Source organism: Ursus maritimus, unplaced genomic scaffold (genome assembly GCF_017311325.1).
Source record: "Ursus maritimus isolate PB19 unplaced genomic scaffold, ASM1731132v1 scaffold_13, whole genome shotgun sequence".
Lineage (NCBI taxonomy): Eukaryota > Metazoa > Chordata > Mammalia > Carnivora > Ursidae > Ursus > Ursus maritimus.
This window is the reverse complement of record NW_024423675.1, coordinates 48,372,390-48,386,210: the sequence shown is the minus strand read 5'-3', so window position 1 is coordinate 48,386,210 and position 13,821 is coordinate 48,372,390. Positions and strand designations below refer to the sequence as shown.

The window sequence follows — 13,821 nt, the reverse complement described above, 5'->3', positions numbered from 1 at the left end:
AGCCCTTTTTGATCATATGCTTTCTTGAACTCCAATAATAACTGAGTGAGTTTCAGGATATTTGCTGTGTGCTAACATTATGTCCATTTCTAAAGTCTGTGTGCCTTGCTGATCCAGGACTAGTGCTAAATCAAGAAGTGCTCTTTGACTTACTGAGGTTGTATACCTCTACACTGACTCATGGCTCAGTCTCCTCACTCTGTAAGAATTTTCAAGAGAGGAGATAGAATTTATTATTTCAGCTGCTCAGTTATAGAGGCAGACAGGGCCCATCTGGTTAGGTTATATGTATGACATATCATAGGCCTTGCCTTGATTTCTTTCTTCAGGGATCTTTATTGTGGGTAGACCTAATGTAGGGAGACTGAAGATGATTTTTCCCCCTGCCACCTGAGAATTAGTTGTAGCATGAGATATGAAATGCAATTCAAACTTTCAACTACGCATTCATGCTTTTGGTATTATTTCCATTGATATGGAAGGGTCTACTGTGAGAGACGGATTTTCCTTCAGGCAAGGTCAGCCTATTTTATGCATACTTATAAAATAATGCATATTTTACTATTTGTTTTCTCCCTTCTCTTTGTTCACATAATCTGAAGTTAACATTGGCCTTTATGCTAATCTTGGCACATCCAAGAGTGAAAGAAAAATTGGAGAAGGAATCATTACCTTACTCATGTATACCTGTAGCAACCAAAGAGTAAACATAGCACTGTAAAAGGTACAACTTGAGAGCACAATATATTGGAATTATGACTTTTTTGTTGTATTTCTTGTTAGAGTATAGTAGCCAAATAGTCCTCCTCAGGTTTTATCCTCCAAATACTTAGTTAGAGTAAATATTTAAGATAGCTTGGCAGGAAGTGGTTATTTACCTACCATAATAACATTAAGGGATAGAATAGTGGGAATTGGAAGGAAGGGGAAAAGATAAGAATTGGACTATAAAAATAAAAATGTATCACAGCCAAGAAAACAAAAAAGATATTTTTTATTTTAATTCCAGTATAATTAACATACAGCATTAAATTAGTTTCAGGTGTACAACATAGTGATTCAACAATTTTATACATTACTCAGTACTCATTATATTAAGTGTACTCTTAATCCCTTTCATTTACTTAACCCATCCCCCCACAGACCTCCCCTCTGGTAGATATCAATTTGTTCTCTGTAGTAATGGGGTGCCTGGGTGGCACAGCGGTTGAGCGTCTGCCTTCGGCTCAGGGCGTGATCCTGGTGATCTGGGATCGAGCCCCACATCAGGCTCTTCTGCTATGGGCCTGCTTCTTCCTCTCCCACTCCCCCTGCTTGTGTTCTCTCTCTCGCTGGCTGTCTCTATCTCTGTCAAATAAATAAAATCTTTAAAAAAAAAAAAAAAGAGTCTGGTTTTTGGTTTATCTCTTTTTTCTCTGTTCATTTATTTTGCTTCTTAAATTCCACATATGAGTGAAATTATATGGTATTTGTCTTTCTCTGATTTATTTGACTTAGTGTTATATTCCCTAGATCCATTTATGTTGTTGCAAATGGCAAGATTCCATTCTTTTTTATGGCTGAGTAATAGTCCATTGTATACCACATCTTCTTTATCCATTCATCTGTTGATGGACACTTGGGTTGCTTCCATGTCATGGCTATTGTAAATAATGCTACTATAAACATAGGGGTGCATATATCTTTTCAAATTAGTGTTTTCATATCCTTTGGGTAAATACCCAGTAGTGGAATTAGTGAATTCATATGGTAGTTCTATTTTTAATTTTTTGAGGAACCTACATACTGTTTTCCACAGTGGCTGCACCAGTTTGCATTCCCACCAAGAGTGCATGATGTTTCCTTTTTCTCTGCATCCTCAACACTTGTTGTTTCTTGTGTTTTTGACTTTAGCCATTCTGACAGATATGAGGTGATATCTCATTGTGGTTTTGTTTGTGTTTCCCTGATGATGAATGATGTTGAGCATCTTTTCATGTGTCTATTAGGCATCTGTAGATCTTCTTTGGAGAAATGTATGTTCATGGCTTCCACCCATTTTTTAATTGGATTGTTTGTTTTTGTGTGTGTGCTGAGTTGTGTAAGTTCTTTCTGTATTTTAGATACTCTTTATTGGTTGTATTGTTTGCAAATATCTTCTTCCATTCAGTAAGTTGTCTCTTAGTTTTGCCGATAGGTTCCTTTGCTGTGCAGAAGCTTTTTATTTTGATGTAGTCCCAGTAGTTTATTTTTGCTTTTGTTTCCCTTGCCTCAGGAGACTTATCTAGAAAAATGTTACTGTGGCTGATATCAGAGAAATTACTGCCTAAGTTCTCTTCTAGGATTTTTATGGTCTCAGGTCTCACATTAGGTGTTTAATCCATTTTGAGTTTATTTTTGTGTATGGTGTGAGAAAGGGGTCCAGTTTCTTTCTTTTGCATGTTGCTATCCAGTTTTCACAACACCATTTGTTGAGAGACTGTTTTTTTGTCCATTGCATATTCTTGCCTCCTTTGTCAAAGATTAATTGGCCATATAATCGTGGGTTTATTTCTGAGCTTTCTATTCTGTTCTGTTGATCTATGCATCTATTTTTGTGCCAGTACCATACTGTTTTGATTACTATAACTTTGTAGTATATCTTGAAATCTGGGATTGTGATACCTCCAGTTTTGTTCTTCTTTTTCAAGATCGATTTGGCTATTTGGGATCTTTTGTGATTCCATACAAATTTTAGGATTACTTGTTCTTGTTCTGTGAAAAATGCTGTTGGTATTTTGATAAGGATTGCATTAAATCTGTGATCACTTTGGGTAATGTGGACATTTTTAACAATCTTTGTTCTTCCAGTCCATGAGCGTGGACTATCTTTCCATTTGTTTGTGTTGTCTTCACATTCTTTCATCAATATTTTATAGTTTTTGGAGTATAGGGCTTTCACCTCCTTGGTTAAGTTTATTCCTAAGTATTTTGTTATTTTTGGTGCAAGAAATCAGACAAGAAAAAGAAATAAAAGGTATACAAATTGCTAAGAAAGAAGTAAAACTTTCACTATTTTCAGATGACATGATACTATATATTGAAAACCCTAAAGACTCCACCAAAAAACTATTAGATCTGATAAATAAATTCAGTGAAGTTGCAGCACACTAAATCAATATATAGAAATTTGTTGCATTTCTATACACTAATAATGAAGAGGCAGAAGGAGAAATTAAGAAAACAGTCCCATTTAAAATTGCACTGAAAATAGTAAGATTTTTAATCATACAAAACATTTAATTGGTCCTGCCCTTTTTAAAGAACAAGGCAGCATCCACCATTCTGCCAGAAAAATAGTAATTGTGGAAATGGGGTTACCGTATCTCCATAGGCCTCCTTGGTGAAATTTTGGTATTATGAACCAAGGGGTGTACCTCCATTGGTTGTCAGTGAAAGAGCTATCCTTGCTTTGGGGAAGATGATTGCATAATTTGACTTAAAATACTTAATTAAATTTTTTTTTCATTGTAAGAACATAAGAAGCTTGATAACAAAATAGCTTTTGCTGGAAAATGGTTGAGAATTAAATAAATATTTTTGGTTTGGATACAAAATGATGTACTACTTGTAGAAATTGATTATTTTGACAACTGATTTTGCTAACATTTACTCATTTTGGAAAAATTAAAATTTTTATCGAATTTTTTAAATTTTCTGTAAAAATTGATTGCCAGTGCAATGGGGGTATTGGTTTTTAGCTACTGTTATTTTCTGTTTCTTTGACCAGTTAGTTTTAAAGTATGAATGATAAACATTTTCATTCATTCTAAGTTCAATGCTATTTATTCTTCAATTTTCATTCCTTTCAATCAGCTTCTGCATTATGGCCAGATTAATAAACTTTCAATAAGAGGAAGTAGTGTAGAGAGTGGGAAATAATTGACTTGAAAGTTTGAAGACCTGAACAATAGCTCAAACCCATCACAATGACCTGTTGGGTCCTTAAGGAAATCTTTTGATTTCTCTGGTTCTCACCTTTTTCTTCTGTTAGTTGACTGATGGATTGAATGATTTCTAAAATGTTTCACAGTAGTTAATACTCCCTATATGATTTAGAATAGGCCCCAAAATTAATGGTGATAGAAGTGGATAGTTATATATCTTCTCCTAAAACAAGTTAGTCAGATATGACTTATTTGATGTCAAATGTGTGGTGAAGAAAACAAATCTCAGTTACAACTGTGATCTTGGAAAATATGACATGTGCTTAGGAACACGTGTGGAGAAGTTTGCATTGCCAATATCAGATGATCGCAGCCCAGATGCAGAGTAAGGACTAGAGAGCACTGTTCGATACTGAATCATCAAAGAAAGATTAAATTATGTTCAGGAGACTCTAATTAACTCAAGGAGAAGCCTAATGTACTTTGGAAAATAATCACTAGCAGATGTTAAACAAAAATCGTTTTCTCTGTGGCCTTTACCTAACCATAAGGTTGTATTAACTAGAACACCTTATTCCTTAACTAGAGCACCTTATTCCTTAAGTTCCGTGAACTAACATTTCGCCATGCTAAAAGTATATACAATTAGAGAGAAACTGGAATGATAGAGTCTTATATTTTTATTTCATCAGACAAGTATGTTTATTTCTCAACCTAACATTGAGAATTATGTACTTTTGTGTATTAACATAGTTTTCTTTAAAGACTTAACTTAATATCCATTGCCTCACTAAACCTGTCCTAATTTTCTTGATGGAATTGACTATTGCCTCTTTTGTGGCCTCCCTGTTCTGTGTTTATATTTATGTCAAAGCACCTAAAACACTTTGTTGAACTTATTTGTTCACAAATGTCTCCCCATTAGGCTCTGAAGTCTTAAATGGGGAGCTTGCCTCTCCCTTTTTGTATTTTGTAAACTTAGCCCATTTGCTGGTGCATAGTAGGCATTGATAAATGCCTAAAAGTGTCATAAAATAGTGAAAAAAGAAATCTAGTTAAGGAGGTTTAAATTATAATCCCTAAATCACATGTGCCTACTTCTTGGGTTGCTTTTAGTAGTATTAATTGACACAGTGTTTCATTTTGTATCTTGTCTGTTTCAGTACCAACTACCTGCTGAGAAGCAGCAATAGACCACAGGGAGCTCTGGGATCATTTTTACAAGCAGTTTCTAGAACCAGAACCCTAAACAAAAAGACAAAACAGGTGAATTTGACTCAGTTTGCCCCAACTTCCTCTTGTGGAAACTCCCTTTTCCCCACACACATTTTTTGACTTTTCAGAGCCCCTGCCTTGTCCCAGTAATTAATTGTCCCGTGTTCCAAAAATTACTACCTTTTCCTGTTCCTGTTTGTATAGGAAACAAACCTATACCTTTATCTTCTTTTTTTGCATTTAACCCTTTTTAACCCTTTATCTTCTTTTTTACATTTCAAACCTAGCCCCAACCTTCACTTTGATTTACAAACTGTTTCCAAAGGTCTAAGCTTATAGTCATCACACCGATCAGTGTGTGTGACTGAGTGTGTGTGTTTGTGTATTGTCACCATGTGTGCCTGCCTTCTCTTCCACCTCCCAGGCACTTCTTACCTTGCCACACAAGACACTCTGAAGTGGAACAAAGGGCCCATTTAGAGCCTTTTTTTTTTTTTTTAAGTGGGGAAAAGATGCCTCTCTTCAAAAAACTGATGGAATTAACAAAATGTATCTTGAACATGCATTTCTCTTTATGTACCCTTCTCCCATCTTTACCTACTACTTTGGAATTTCTTTTACCACTATTAAATATAAGTATCTCTTCTCTAGTGTGTGAAGAGTAGTGTCATATTTAAACGTGTCATATTTAAACTTGTCATAGTTAAACACTTCTTTTAAATGAGAAACCTAAGGATCATATCTTGTTTCCAGTCCTGTTTGCCATTTTTTCAAGAGTTGATGTGGATAATAATTATTTTTAATTGTCACGATGCCCATCTAAACTGTAACTGGTTTATCTTATCAGCGCTTCTACTAAAATTATGCTCTAGTATGCATTTGTTTAACCTCAAGACAAAAACAAGAATGATGGAAGGTACTTATATTTGCACGAGAAGTTTGCCAATGAAACTTCAATGTTTTGCAAGACTCATCAAAAAGTCATATTAAACCATTAAGTCATAACTTGTCTTAAAACAATTTGGAAGAATAGAGAATTGAAATAATAAAAAACTCTTACCAATAATGGATATTTTAAAAGATATTTATCTATCTATCATCTATCTATCTATCTATCTATCTATCTATCTATCTATCTATCATCTATCTATCTATCTATCTATCTATCTATCTATCTATTATCTATCTATCATTTACTATCATAGCTCAGTGTGTTCCTTGCTTGGCTTAGTGACAATGCCTTGTAAGCATCCAAGAATAAATACCTAATGCCAAGATTTTTTTAGAGTAGAAAGGTTGAGAAACCACTGGGACAGAAACAGTAATGTTCAAATTTTCCAAGTGTTTTGTTACAAATTGGAGATGGGGGAATTGGAAAATAATTTTGAGGAACTCTCCTATAAACCTGTAGGTGACAGAAAAGTCAGTCTGTACTTTGTTAGTAAAGTGAAAGATAATTTTCACCCCATATTTAGGAATGAATTTTAAATGACAGGATATTTAACAAGATCCATTAACACTATTTCCTGAAATAAAATTGTTAGTTTTATTAAATATTTAAGTTTCATTGCTTGATGATGTCTTATGAATCTAATAACCTAAAAGTAAAGTTGAAGAAATGAAAATCTCTTCTCTTTTACTCCATTGTTTGAGTATACTGTGTGAACTCTTGATTTCTAAGGAACATAAGTTGTCACACTACATTCTCAAGAGCTATTTGAGGAATGATTTTTCTTATATTTTGATAAACAAACTGAGGCACAAAAACTCACTTAAAATTAATGCAAAAATCATTTTCTGAGATAGTTATCTTCCTGTCTTTATGGTAATAGTAATAACTGCCTCGCTTGTAGAGGCCATTACTGATTCTAATTTGCAACAAAATTATTTGTGCACAATCACCGAAGTTGGTATCATATCTTTCATGTTAATACCGCCCAGATCTTTGCTTCAGAATCACACTAATTACCTGGAAGTTTCTGTAAGGTAAAATAGAAATGTAATATCCTTGCCGTTGATTTTTGTGTTCTCCAAGGGAAATCCAACATTGAAGAGGTCATGAATTTTAAGTCATGTGACAAAAAGAAATTTGATTCCTCTTATTGAGTGAAAAGAGGGATCTTCTCTAATCTAAAATTCCAGATTTATGTGCATGTCATGAGATAAGTGTTTCCTATTTCTAGTAGCCATAGTCCTGGAAAGTAAGCCTGGAAAAGCAGAGTCAGAACTGGGAACATTGCCCTGTCACAGCTTGTCTGAGGGATACTCTTGTGCTCTGTTTTGCCTGTGGAAGCTGTTGGCAAGAATGAGGATTTCTGGGATTGAAAATGGTTGGGTGCCTGTCTATAGTAGCAACTCAGTTGGAAGGAGTGGGTGTCCGGGCTGGCCTTCCGACGGTTATGTTCTCCTTCTCCCTGCTTGCCTCTTAGTTCAATGACTGTGGGATTGCCAATCGTAGGTGTCACTGAATACTGCAAGTCGTTGTTCCCTGTAAATAGCTATATCTGTAGAATCTTGGCCCATTTATGTCGTAGGTGAATTTTATTCAGAGTGCAAAATAGCTCAGTGATTTATTTATTTTTTTTCCTGAGGGATGCCATGCTTTGCTTTAGATTAGGTCATATTGCCAAAGTATAGTTGTTGTTGTTGTTTTTAAAGCACTTTAGCTTGTTTTTTTTTTAAGAGGTGTTATATGGTTTATTAAAAATATAGATATACTTAATTATCTTATAGAATATGTTTTTTTTCAGTGTTTAATCAATCATATACTTTGGCTTTGATGAAGCTTTCAATTTGGAGAATAGTAGAGCTTGTCAAGTGTCATTTTAAGTACCAGCAAATGGTTGATTTGAGGCAAGAAGAACATAGTTTAAAAAAGAAAATAAATCTAGCATTTGCTTAATAATTTGCCCTTTGCAGCAACGGAATCTTATCTGACCACCCACATTCATCTGGCTGCTGACGAGGTTCTTGCTTCAATTGCAGAAGCTATTTTTGTACGTTTTGTGTCTTTTGAGGAACCAAGTGGGCCTACTTGCTTATAATGATTCATGTCTCAAAGTGCACAGGGTGTCCTAAAGCGCTACTGCGGCGGTGTGGAAAGGGGGGGGGGGTTAAAGCAAACTATGTCCTTCAAGCACTTGGAATGCTCACATGAAGGGGGACTAGATTAAGGCACATTTTGGCATGTCTTGAATCTTTAGTCCTTCCTATGAGACACTAACCTGTCTGGATGAAAAAGCAATATTTAAAAAAATGAACAAATATACAACAGCCATCTAAGGATAGTATAATAATATTTTATATGGGCCTTTTGCAGTGAGAGATAAACCATCTCAAAATGGTTGATTGGTTAATCTGTTTGGATTAAGTAGTTTGACTGACTTTCCATGCATTTCTTTGGTTTAGAGTTGGATAAATATTAATTCTAAGTACGAGAAAGTCCCTTTCTTTATTTCTTGTTAAGTCTCAGGATTTTAGTTTGGTTGGTTTTGGCTTCCTATTTCAGAAATTAATTTTAGCACAGAACATAACATTGCTGAAATAAACTATAGAAAGGAATTCACTACGAGATTCTCTGAGACTTTATCCTGTGGAGTTTAGTTGCCGGTGCACCAAAAGAAGTTTTAGGAGAATCTCAGCTTTAATGCAGGCCTGTGTCATGCCCTGCCATGGCATAATCCCTAGTTCCAATAAGTTACGATAAAACCCAACCATTATTTTCCTACTTGCCTCCACTTTTGCTGGTATAGGCAATTCTCTTTTGAATACAAGTACTTGTTCAAAAGATTTAAACTATGTTGAAAGAGAGGAAATTTTTTTCTTCGGAAAAAAAAATGTCTTCTTGAGAGATCCTCTTCCAAATTTTCTTTCCTCAAGGAAAGCAGTTTGTATGAATGAAGAGTAAGCATGCCTCTTCAATTGACTACAAGTGCCATCATTTAAAAACTCTTCTTGTTCATTTTTTAGATTCCCCGAAGTTGTGCATGAGTTCCTGTGGGGAGAGTCGGCGTTGCGGAAGGCATCGATGGTTGTGATGCCGTTTTTTGATATGTGGATAACAGGTTAATAACTAAAATTTATTACTTTATTCTAATTGTTTCTACATTTAACTTGAAAAGCAGTTTTGGCGTACCATGTACCCCTATGTAAACCAACTTTGTCATTAAATCTGGGAGGAAAGAATGGATATGCCCTTTAGAGAGAAAAGTGTTGCGAAGGTTTTGTTTTGTTTTGCAAACCAGTTTTAATTGTAATGCCCTTAACTGAGATAACCTTATTTAAGAGAATTTCTTCCTGGCAAAGTTTATTTTCATGTAAAATTCTACCTCATGCGTCCTAATTATTTTGGCTATACAATGGGGAGAACAAAATCACAATTGTAAAAAAAAAAAAATTGCAAACAACTTTTAGAGAAAGATATTGAGAGTAGCAGGCTACAGTCAAAATAAATCATAAATACCTTGACTACATATGCAAACTATCCAAGCATCTGCTATCATGCCCTCAGGGTAGCCAGCGTGGAAAAATATATAGTTTAGTTTTCCATTAGGTTTTAAATATCAAATTGGATTTTAACTTATGTCAAATTAGAGGGTAATCATCAAAATATTTTTACTTTTCTCCAAAAGTTCTCTCGATTGCTTGGCAGCGTTTTATATAATATACAGTATCCTCCTCTTTTTGGCAGCTGGCTTATTTTAGGGAGAACTAAGGTTGTTATGGGGATTTTTACTAATAAAAGAAGCATTTATAATGAATTTGGCTCTCAGGATGGTGCCTTTTTTTAATCATCCTGTGGAAATAAGTCTGTATTCAGCTGGACTCTGGCAATGGTCACGGTTTTTTTGTAGATCCTTTTTCCCCTTATCCAGTCCTCCTATGTGGTAGTGATTTGTGAGACCATCATTGTGCCCTGAGATGTTCATGTATTTCTTAAAATATTTGGTAATTGATCTCTGGCATTTTAAAAGCAAATATATGGAAATGGCCTCTAAAGTTTTATTCAGTAATTACTATTTTAAGATGTGCATATTTGTTTACAAGCATAATATCCCCCCACTTCTCCCCCCTCCCAAAAAGCCAAATAACCACTTTGATTTTTAAAAATGTGTATTACTAAAATTTTGGAAGTGGAGAGGTAGTGTTTGTTGCCAGTCATTTTATACCATTATTATTTAGGATGTTATTATTTGATGCGCACTTGACTTTTGCCACCACTCAAGTAATGATTAATTTCCTGAGGTAAAGCTTTTTTCTAAGATAGTGTTTTTCTAAGCAAAAGATCCCAGATTGACAACCCTGGATACTGTAAGCCTTTATTCATCTGCAGAGCAAGCCTGCCTTCCTGCCAATCCCACCCAGCTGTTATCCTGAAGAGACCTCTGTTGAGGTCTATACGGGACGCTGTTTCTGTGCCTTTCCTTTCAAGGCCTGTCTGAGGAAATTATTTAACTGGGTGCCAAATTTATTTGAGTGGGACTGTGAAGAGTAGCCAAGGGAGAGGGCACGCTTTTAGAAAAATGGCAACTTCCATGTAACAGTCACGCAGAGGATACTATCTTTTTCAACACTGTGCCCCTCTGAAAAACGTGCTTAAGCTGCCAGGCAACGCCTGTCTTTACTGCCTGAAGGGCTCCTACTGGCTGGGGCACCATCCACAGGAAACCCCAGAGTTGCATCCTCCAACAAAATAGCTCACTCCTTTCGTAGCACGCAAAGACACTGGGAGAATTTTAAATGTGAACGCGGAATTGTGTTTGGAATATCTCTCCTTTGTTGGCAATGGGTGCCAAAAATGACTCTGCGTGGGTTTGGTTACCATAAAAAGAAATCTCACAGAAGGAAATAACTGGCTGTTTTGTTTTTTTGCCATATGAGGATTGCTCTAATATTACATTTTTTAAGCATATCAATTGGTGGAGAAAACTGAAAATTTACTTTTAACTTTTAACATACATTTAGAAATATGAAAAATCAGATGTATCTCTGCGATGGAGAAGTAATACAGCTATAATTAACCACGTTACTGAGAAAATACAACTGAAGCTGCAGGTATACACTAGGCTATATTTGATGGGTTGTAATAATATTATTAATATTTCCCTATTAATAAGCATTTTCATACATTTAAACAATAAAACACAAGCTCTGGAATTTACCATTGTTGGTAGTTAGATTGCTCAGTAAAAGTATCACCTAACAAAAAAAGACGAACGTCATCGTCGCATCTTGGATTCAACTTTGAAAGCCTGAAGATTTTAAAAGTGAATTCTTCACTTGATTGGAAGCTGAGGAGACCAGCAGAGAGACTTTAGAATACTCCCAAATCCTGTTTGGTTTGAAAAAGACAAACATTCATGCCCAGTAATAGATCTAAGGTACACACAATTTACATGGCAGATTTTCCCCCCATTTCCAAGATAAAACAACTGTAGACAAGAGATTAATGAAAAGAGTCCACATATTTAATGGTTAGTATATTCCTCTACGGACCCATCACTCATGTTTTCTCCCTTCTATTTGCGTCCATATGCCTCAGAAACTGCAAGAAGGAAAGCGATTTTGTGGATAGCAGTTATTTGAAGCCTCTCCAAGGCTGTTGTTGAAGAGAAATAGTATATTCTCAGCCATGTTTAAAATCCAATGTAAAAGGTGCACGTGAAATAGGAATAACTTCCAGTTCCCTCCTAATATTCATAAGCTTTTCACTGAAGTAAAAAGTTAAACATTGAGGTTCAGAGGAAGGTAGACCAGAGGGATCCCCAGTGCTGCTGAGACCTCCAGCTCAGACACAGACAGAAGCTCTTCCTGTATGACCTGGAGTGGGGAGCATGTTTCAAGCGATCATCCAGGTTCATGATAAAATGGCAGGCTCGTCTTCAGAAATTTAAAAGGAAGAGATTTCCCTGACAGAAGCTATTTGCATAATGGAGTCAATGTATTTTTTGACCGGGCTCAAAGTTTTTAATTTTAAAATTTCCTGGATAATAAATTGGTCTGGAGGATGATCTTGCATTAGTATCAGCAAAATTGATTTTTTTAAGTAAAATAGTAAATTCGACTGTTTCTGATGAGCCTCTTTTCCTAAAATTTGAATCCCACAATTAGCTAAATGTTCTAGGTAATTTTTGTTCTGACCATGAAATATCAGCTTTTGAATCTTCTGTGTCACTTTTCTTTATCTTCTGGTTCATTCTTTAATAGCAAAATAGTATTGCCTTTGTGTGATTCTAATTTGTGCATCCTTTTTTACAGTATGTTCTTAGTGAATAAGAATTGTATATGTGTTAAGGTGTAATGGTTTTAATTTAGTACTGTATACCACAGAAATTAAATGTCTGACTTATAAAGATAATACCTCATTCCTAAATGAAAATATTATACTCTATTTAATTACTAAATATATTATTCCAATCCTGTTTTTCATAAAATTTTATGTAATTGTTTAATTTGAAGTCAGTGTTTTAAGCAAAATTATTCTGGGTAAACCAATGAATGGGAAGTGACCTTATGCCTAATATTCACTTGTGAGCTTCTTACTTTCCCTAAAAAGGAATGCTTTTCAAAGAACAAAATAAAACATTGTTGTCATGATAACTTGTCATGTTCTCAAAAGAAGCTGCCCTCATAATACTGTTCTTAATACTTTATATTTTTACAATATATAAATAGTTTATGCAATATACAGATTTTGAACTTTATTTAAATCATGGGTTTGTGTGATTTCTAGGAAGTGGCATGTTGAGGCCAGTTTCTCTAGTACAACCATGCGAAACTCACCTATTCTCCCAGGACCATGAAAAATTTAAGCACTGGAAATATTGAAGTCCAAGGGACAATATTTAGGGGAAAGTATTATTAAAGATGTATTATTTTAAGTTACAATAAAACTTACTAGTAGAGGTGGATGGGAGAGGCGAGACCTTGTAGGCTTGGAGGTGAGCCAAATCTGGGTTTGATTCTGTTTCTGATAGTCAACCTCCTTAAGGGTCATCCTCCACTGTCAAATAGGTCTACTAACACTTATTGCATAGGGTTGTCATGAAGAGCCAAAAAGGTAATGCATATGAAACTCTGTACCAGTGTCTGGCATATGGTAAATGTGCAATGAACAACAAGCATTATCATTGTTATTCCTAGCAATGGATCTGCATACACAGGTCAATGTCATGTAAAATACTATATATGAAAAGTAACTTAGAAATTATTCAGTTCGTGCTCTGACTCCTAGTTAAGGAAAGGCTCACAAATGTTCCCGTCGAGTTGAAAATACACTGTACTTCCATCTTAGAGGGTGTAGTCACCATTAAAAGTCTGACAGTGGTTGTGTCTACATAAACTTTAACTATTTAGTCAATTAGAGGAAAAATTCAGTCATTTTGGGTTTGACGTTGCATATTCTTGTTACCACGGTTGCTCTGACTGACTGATGTAACTTTGCATTGCCGTATTATAAGGCCATTGCTTCTTTCAGTTTTTGTCTTATTACCTATAAAGGGATGCAGAGGGAGATCACTGTGAGGGAAAGATCCAATCCAATAGTAAAACTTTCCAGCAAAACGAAGTTAATATGCTTGTTTAGTTTTTCCAGCCACTGCTTTACAAATCTCTGGCTCTTAGCAGAAGGAACTTTTGATTACAGGTATCTTGCTACAAATATCTGGGGGCTACTGATTTCTCACCCAAAAGACTTACTGTT

The 13,821-nt window shown here is 35.3% G+C and overlaps 1 long non-coding RNA gene across 1 annotated transcript in view; it reads left to right on the top strand.

Annotated features, from left to right (window-relative positions):
* The window catches only part of LOC121102285, a 161,537-nt gene extending 152,021 nt beyond the window's left edge, over positions 1-9,516 (top strand). The window contains exon 3 of the long non-coding RNA XR_005834385.1: positions 9,090-9,516. This is a non-coding gene — a long non-coding RNA (uncharacterized LOC121102285). The remainder of the gene's footprint in view (positions 1-9,089) is intronic.
* The last annotated feature ends 4,305 nt before the right edge of the window (positions 9,517-13,821 follow it).